Genomic DNA, 8,209 nt, shown 5'->3' on the forward strand with positions numbered 1-8,209 from the left:
CTCCCAGTTTCCTGCAATGCATGTTTACAAAAGCCCCCCTGAACTGCCCCTGCCTCTGTAAAAGAACATTCCTCTCCTTTTTAATCTGAACTTGCCTATGGGTCTACCATAGCTTGAACGTCCTGAATCGCAATTTTATTTTTCCCAAATAAACCCAAGTCACAGGAGAACCATATGGGTATTTGCTAAAGATCAACATCTGCTAATAGTTTCACAACCATAACCTGAAGTTTACTTCTCCTAAATGTGACCCACCGCTCACTCGCCTTGGTCTTCACAGTCGCTACGTTTTAGATATACCCAATCTGAATCCTTCCTCAAGTGTCTCAATTTGTGTGTCCGGCTGTCCATCTGAGGCTTCTACTCAGCGGTCTCTGAAACATCTGACTCTTAACATGGTCAAAACAAAGCTCCTGATATCCTAGTAAACATTATACCTATTACCAACTTGCTCATCTCTGTTAATGCAGCTTTCATCACTACAGCTGCTAACCCAAAAATCCGGGGGTCCCACTGATTCCTCTCTTTCACTCCCTCACTGTCAACGTTAGAAAATCTAGCGCTCTTTTTTCTTTTTTTCTTTATTTGTAAATTGTTACAAATAATTACAATAATTACAATATTTTACATTGGTTGTCAGTAATGGAAGAATCTATACACAGCCTAAAACATGGACTCAGGACCCTGGGCTTGGGGTCCCAGGAAAGCACAACCCACAGAATATGGGAGTGGCGCTGGGATTAGTAAGGGACAGGGACAGCTCCACTTACCTGTCTGGGTTCCATAAGCACTTCCACAGACATGGGAACCTGCGGGGAGAGGCAAGCCTTAGAGGATCGAGTGGGTCCCTGGCGCTCATGCCTCCCTGTACCCTCCTCCCCTGGCTCTGGAGCCAGGTGCCTTCAGTCAGGCTGGCTGTCTAACTTCTGGGCTTCAACGTTCAGTGGCGACTCTTACCAGCACTGTGACCGTGAATAAACAGTCAACCTCCAGCGACTCAATGAACTCATCGCTCCCCTCTCATCTGTTCTTCCTTTGAACAGCCTTTGGGAACGTTTTAAAACCCTAATGGACATAGTGGGTGTTTTTTGTTCAAAACTCTCCAGGGCTTCTGCAGTTCTCACAATAAGGGACAACCCCGGACTGCTACTCCAGGTGTCATTCCGCCTCACACTCACTGTCCCCGCAGAGGAAGGACGGACCTCTTATGTCAACTCTTCCCGGGGCCTCCTGGCTCGACCGTCCCCCCCACCCCCCGCGTCTTCACACGGCCGGTCCCTCGGCCTGTGACCTTCTCCCACAGCCCGTCACCCCGCACGTCGCCCGCCAGCGCCTCACCGTCCCGGGCAGCAGGACGGGAGCGGCGCCCGCACGCGGGGCTTCAGGGTTTGGGTCTCGGAGGACGGTGAGGCCCGGGAAACGCGCAGCTCACCCGAGCGGGGACCCTCGGCGTGGCCGCCGCCAACGAAGTCTGCGGGCGGAGCGGGTCGGGAGCGAAGGGGGCGCCGGGCACCGCGATCCCCGTCCCCGCCCTGGAGCGGGTCACCCGGACGCTTCGCCGAGTCTCAGATCCGTGTCTGAGAGGCGGGGACCATTACTCCTGTCGCGCCTTACGGCCCCGGCACCTCGACCCCGACACAGCGATCCGGAGCCTCCGACCAGGGCAGCCGATCCGGAGAGAAGACAAATCGCCCACCACGAGGACGACGCCGGAAGTCCCGCGCGAAGTTAGTTTCCTCACGCGGAAACTTTTCTGAGCCTTTATTGGTCGCGCCGCCGCCGCCGCCTCGGAGCATTCTGGGTAATGTAGTTCCCAGATCCAGCCGCGGCGCCGGGGAGCTGCCACCAGACGTTCAGTGGACATGTCACGCTCCGTCGCGGGGTACGCTCGGAAATGGCAAGCCTGGGTCCCAAAACGGAGGAGGGGCTTGGCTCCTTCTTAAGGGGGTCATACTCAACTTTTGGGGATGTATTGTCTGCAACTGATTACCCAAGTGTTTGGAGACATTTTATGTCAGAATCCATGAAGTTCTCAGAGGCTAAACATATTCTTTCAGATGCTCCCCAAAGCTTACAGATCCAAATGCACATAATCCATAGTTATTTGGTCAGAAAATGAGCCCACTGGTAGAGGAACGTGGGGTATCTTACCTGCCTGATCTCAGCTCATTGCTGGGAAGTGATGACAGAGGCAAGAGCATGAGGAATTGATATCTCAGAAAAACGCTTGTAAAATGCAAATCATAGAAGGCTATTGATTTTTACAACTATGTAAGGTGACAGATGTTAACTAGACACTGTGGTGATCAATTCACAATGTATACGAATATTGAATTGTTATGTTGTAACAACTGAAACTAATGTTATATGTCAATTATATCTCAAAATAAAAATTTTAGAAAGCTATTAATAATGACTATGTAGTAATTCAAAGATGGTGCCAGAAATGTCTCTGGGGAAGTATCATTGGATGGTGAAAAAACTGAAGATCTCACCTTCAGAAAAAACACACAATCACACAATATGCAATTATTATTATTATTATTATTAATGCCTACAGCACCTGGTCTTCCTAGGTGGTCTACCCATCCAAGTACGAACCAGGTCCAACCTTGCTTAGCTTCCGAGATCAGACATCAGGCTTGTTCAGGGTGGCATGGCCGCAGACCATGGACTGTGGCTCCACTGGAGTGTGAACCCAGGACCTTCTGCGTGTAAAACAGATGTGCTAACCGCCAATATGTACATTTTTGAAAAAGAAAAACCCATGATGCACCAAGAATAATTTGGAGATTCCTGAATTGGCAAATTTTGAAAGCTTTTCGTTTTGTTTTGCCATTTTTTATATTTATGACTATTGTTTTGTACCCCCTCAGTAAAATCGAGCTATTTAGCACAATTTATTAGTCACTTTGTGTAAACTGCAGAATTGGGGAACACACACACGAACACAGACACACACACACACAAAGTCAGGGTTGATGCGTGCCCAGGAAATATCTGAGAAGGCCTGCAGCCCTCATGCTGGGTTGGTTAATGCACATCTTGCGCTGCATGGAACCAGTCCCTAAACACTAGGAGACATGGCTCTCTAGTTACTAAGACAGTCTTATATAACATAACAAAGAGCAACTATCCTCTCACCTTTGCCTAATCAAGGGAGTGACATCCGTCACATTTGCAGGCCTGCACTCAAGGAAAGGGGAATATATAGCTTTGTACACCAAGGGGCAGGAATCTTGGGTGACGCCTTAGAGTTCGGCTTACCAAGGTGGTTTGCTAAGACACATCTGCCCATGAAAATTCATGCTCTTGCCCTTCCTTGTTTACTTGATACTTGATTAAAAAGCAGCGTGGCCTCTCCATGCTGGCATCCAATATATGATACGGAGTCCAGCAAAACCAACACTGGAATATGTACCATGCTGTCTGGCAATGACCGAATGGCCTAGCCACAGACCTCGATGGAGTCCAGAGGCATGCAGGTGTGCTTGCGCTGGGCTTCCCCACTTCCCGGGCCCTTACCTGATTCCAAACCCTGGGATGGAATCACTCTAAGAATTGTAAACCATGGAATGGATTTTTCCCCTCCTTTCTTTGGTACTAAGTTGACATTTTCAGTCTCCTCGTGTGTAAATGGAGACAAGCTACTGTGACTGATAATATCGCTGGGAACGTTCCATTGAATTCAAGAGGCTCCCTAGTGGGATCTGGGAGACTGCCCAAGGAAATGACTTGGTTGGAAGCAAGAAAAGAAAACCCTGGCAATTTCTCTTTCATACTTACAAAGTTGGATTTTTCTCTTTCCAATCAAGTCACGATTATTCATGAACTATGAGAGCTAAGAAGCAAGAATGGCTATATCATATGAATTTATTTTCTGTTAAATACACCTCGTTTTCTTAGAGTGCTCTTGTACAGAGTTCTCAGACTCAGAAAATGAGTCACGCTCCTGTCCTCAGCCTGTCCTCCTGGCCACTGTGTTCTCTGCACTGGGAAGCGCGTCCTGCGGCTCCTTCACTTGCTGTCTATGCGCAGAACATTCCGTATTTTCATGTCCTTGACAAACTTTTGCTCGTTCTTCAATCTCATCTTTTTACTGTGTTTTCTTCTTTTCGATCGAATAACTAAAATGTAGACATAATGTTATCGTGAGACAAATAAATGAGGAAGAGAAATGGAGACAAAAGAGGTGAGGGAAAAAAGTATGGAAAAATAAAAGGTGCAAACAGTGGAATTTTCAGGACATAATGAATGTTATTTGCCTGACAAGGATGGTGAAAGCTGAATGTTAAAATTATGTTCCCACTTTCTCTATTCAAGCTTCAGAAATGTCCAATGTGGGGGGTTGTGGGAGGAAGAATGTAGAAAAAAAAGACATTGAAAAAAATCTTTTCTAAGGGTAAACGAGGGCCATCCGTCAGGGAGCATCAATTTTCTACGTCTGGGATTGTCGGAGGGGAGGTCCACGCAGGGATGGTTAGTAGCATCGAATCCGACACTGCACTCTCCACATATTTTTGCGAGTACTCGAGAATGTCAGAACTTCTACAAAATCAGGTTTCCATGAGCACGTACGCTGCCCTTTCCTCACAAGGGTGCAGGCACAGCAGACATCGCTCTGACAGGGGTCTTTGACTTGGGGGTAGTGACCTCCGTTTTGTGGGCCTGGATCCATACATGACAATGAAACACATAGCGCAGGCGGGACCTCTGCTTGTCTGTGTCCTAAACTCAAGAATAATGCCACATTAACAAGTGTGCTGATGGGAAACGTCTTGTTCGGGAAAAGGTTCGTTTCCTGAACGCTGTTGTCTATTCTTGGAATTTCGCTGCAAAAGGAACCAAGCAACCCACACACTCCAGAAATGAACTGTTCTCATCACTCTGTAATTTGATGAGAACAGTTCATTTCTGTAGCTGTGGCTGTAAATATTCCTCTTTCTGACCTCAAACTCCATTAACTCTCACTTAGCTTTGCCTTTGAAAACCAAACCAGCTCAGCTTTCGTGTGACTTTGGATCTGACACAATAAACAGGTTGATTCTCTACCTGAATGAATGAACTTTTCCAGCTCCTTCTCACTCTCTGGAAGCAGATAACTGGACTCGTCTTGGTCCTCGTCCTCGGAGCTCTCTTCTTCATCTTCTAATAATGGTATCCTGACATTTTTATAAAGCAACGCAAGTTGTTGTCTTTCTTCAGCCCGTACCAACCGACTGGAGAGTAATACAGATGAATTCAGGAGAACAATTTCCATGACACATCATCATGTCTTAATTGTGACTTTTTAAAAAATTAATTTTTTTAATTGAAAAACTCCATAAGATAAATATCTTAATGCAACATCTTACAAAAGAAAAATCAGTACCAAGAAATCCACGATGAATACAATATCGACATTTTAAATAAAGACAGTTTAGGTATTACAGATTTTTCCTTCCGCTCAGCCTCCGGTATAGCTTGGCCCACTACCATCACTAATCCCGTATTTAAAATGTTGATGTTTTGTTCATTGTGGATTCTGCAAAGCATTAGATTTTCAAAAAATATTGCACTGAAATATGATTTATCTTGATTACTGTTTTGTTTTTTTTTTTGACACCCCTTGAAATTTTGCACCTGAGGTGGCGCCTTGCTTCCCTCACCCTAAGTCCAACCTGGATGTGGTTCATCGAACAGTTATTTCTGTTTAATGTGGAAATGGGTGATAGAGTGTTTACTTCTTCCTAACATACCTACCCTCCTCCCAATTCTGGTTGATTCATGCAATAAAAAAGAATTTTAGGATCAGCTTTTGTGTCCTAAGGGGCTGTGAAGAGGGAAAGGGTGCTGAGGGAATATTCCAGAAGCACGCTGTGCAGCAGGAAGAAAAGGCCCAATCATAAACATCGTAAAAGATCGCCAAGAAGTCGGGACCAGGATTTAGATAAGGAGAGTAAGGTGCTCCCTTCAGATGTAAAATTTAAGGGGGTGCCAAAAAACTCAGTAATGATAATAAACATTTTAACTCAATATTTTCAAAACATAAAGTGAATGGGGGAAATCCATGCTAAATCAAATATCCAAATTTTAAATGAAAACAGGATCCGACAGTGCTGCCAGTCAAAAGGAAAAAGGTGAGTCCCTGCACGTTTTTATGTATTTTTAAAAGGTTCTTTTCCAAAACATTAAAGTTAATTTTAATTTTACTTTCCTGGTTTAAATGAAAGCAAACTCACCGAGATTCTTTTCCAAGTCTACTTCTGGGAAAAATTAACCACTAAAAGTTATATGAAAACATGTACCCTGAGGCATGTGTTTTCCTTTTGCCTCAGGCTCTAAAACAGCTTGGTGTGGCACTGGCTGTAACACAAATGTAAAAGCTGTAAGAGCTGACGTTAGCCCAGCAACTGAATGGGGTGCTGAAAGTCCAGGAGGATACATTTTAGTGAGTTATTTTAGAAATCCTTCTATGTGTTAACATCTTTGTTTATACTAATGAAATAAACCGAAATTGCAGTTACATAAATTGAGTCAAACGAGATTGCCACATTTGATAATCTAGAACCAAATATGCTGGTTACACTCTCTCATTAGCAAAATTTCTTCGAATTTACCTTCAATCTCATTTTGCCTTTCTTTGAATACTTCGAGGTGGTCCTAAAATGCCGACCTTAAAGAATAACCCACGAGGGTGCTATGTTTCTCACGTTCATACGGAATTCTAATAGAGCAAATAATTTAGTGTATATTCAAGCTGTTTCTGATGGGACGTAACGGAACCCTGGGCCTGAGTCCTAGAGCGGGAATCAGTATGCTAGTTTGGGCAGAGGGGCGTGCTGTCCCCGTGCAGCTCACTTTTGTCTAATCTTAATTTCAAGATGATCACATCACTTGAAAGAGCTTGAACGCGAGCTTTATTTGTGCTAATGAGATGAAGTATCTTCCCCAAATGCTACCATTAACCCAGACTACTTTAGTAATAACACGGATTTAGTGAAAAAGAGAGAGGTCACTCTCTTCTGCTCCGTGCTGTCAAGATTCCTCCCAGTGAGCAAGCTCACTTTAACACACACGCCTCAGGACGCTACCATCACCTCAGACACTGGCTTTCGAACATTTCTGACCATGATCCACAGTAAGAAATACGTTTTACTTCACGACCGTGTATCCATGTCTGACAAGTTTAATTTAATACAGGTAATACTTTCTATTATGTAATACTTTCTATTATTCCTCTACATTGTATTGTCCTGTTTCTTTTATTTTCTATTTTCTTTTTTTTCCATTTATATCATGACCCAACATGAGTACAGTCCATATTCTGAAAAACATTCATCTGAAAATGTATAATAATTATAATAATTTAGTGATTATAACAATTGTCATTATCATCATCATTATCATCACTAATAACCCAGTTAATTTGTGTCTTACTTAAGGGTGGTAATGTCACATAGCCATATGATATACTTACTATATCATATAAAAAATCGCGAGTCCACAGATCAGGGCGATGCTTAAGGCTGTACATGCGATTATAATTACGAGAACAAGAGCAGGCCGGTGCAGAATCAGTGCTGAAAATGGAAAGAAAGAAGTTCTCACAGAATTCCATGTTAGCAGTGCCTGGCGGTTACTAAATACATTTGTGAATCATATGGTTATTCCAAGGGGTATGGGAGAGAAAATGAGAAATACCATTAAGAAATACCATTCTCGATTTTAAAAATACAGAAGTGGGATTGCACAGACCATGAGATCAAATAAATTTTGAATTCCCACATAATCGCTGACTCCTCTTTTTTATCTGCCTCCTGTTCTTGGCTGACGCCCTCCCTTTTTTTCTGTCGAGATGTGGGGTCCCTGACTCAGTACAGTAGCACCTGCTGTCTCTGTAGCTGTCGGGGGGTGGGAGGCAGCCTTAGCGTTACAGCTCAAGTGCTGTCCTGACGATCTCTGGCTGTGTCGTGTATAATGACAGGACGTTACGGGGAACTCGGGGTGCGGTCCCACCCACCTGCATCCCAGGTGTTGGTGGTCAGCTCTGTTGAATGTGCTTTAAGATCCTGCTTGCTCTTTGTGGGCTCGGGTGTATTTCCTTTCCCAGCATCTGAAGTAAAAAACAAACAAACAAAAAACAGATTTGTCTGTACAAACGGAACAAAAGTACAATTAGCAAGTAAGTACATGACTCGGTCACTTGTATAATCTGACACTTTTTTTT

At 44.0% G+C, this 8,209-nt stretch overlaps 1 protein-coding gene and 1 long non-coding RNA gene across 12 annotated transcripts in view; both read right to left on the bottom strand.

Moving 5' to 3' along the window:
• LOC105309032 overlaps window positions 1–1,717 on the bottom strand; it is a 5,169-nt gene extending 3,452 nt beyond the window's left edge. Inside the window, exons 1-2 of the long non-coding RNA XR_002778205.1 lie at window positions 1,433–1,717; window positions 771–809 (exon numbers count right to left, since the gene is read on the bottom strand). This is a non-coding gene — a long non-coding RNA (uncharacterized LOC105309032). The remainder of the gene's footprint in view (window positions 1–770; window positions 810–1,432) is intronic.
• Window positions 1–8,209, bottom strand: part of ZNF606 (zinc finger protein 606) — a 46,969-nt gene that overhangs the window by 7,147 nt on the left and 31,613 nt on the right. Inside the window, exons 8-9 of one of the 11 annotated variants that reach the window (XR_002778202.1) lie at window positions 8,003–8,095; window positions 5,091–5,219 (exon numbers count right to left, since the gene is read on the bottom strand). The exons of the other annotated variants lie outside the window; for them this stretch is intronic. The gene's annotated coding sequence lies outside the window, so the exon portion shown is untranslated. Of the gene's footprint in view, window positions 1–5,090; window positions 5,220–8,002; window positions 8,096–8,209 lie in introns of those variants that run through there. 11 annotated transcript variants of the gene reach the window in all.

Source organism: Pteropus vampyrus, unplaced genomic scaffold, assembly GCF_000151845.1.
Source record: "Pteropus vampyrus isolate Shadow unplaced genomic scaffold, Pvam_2.0 Scaffold659, whole genome shotgun sequence".
NCBI lineage: Eukaryota > Metazoa > Chordata > Mammalia > Chiroptera > Pteropodidae > Pteropus > Pteropus vampyrus.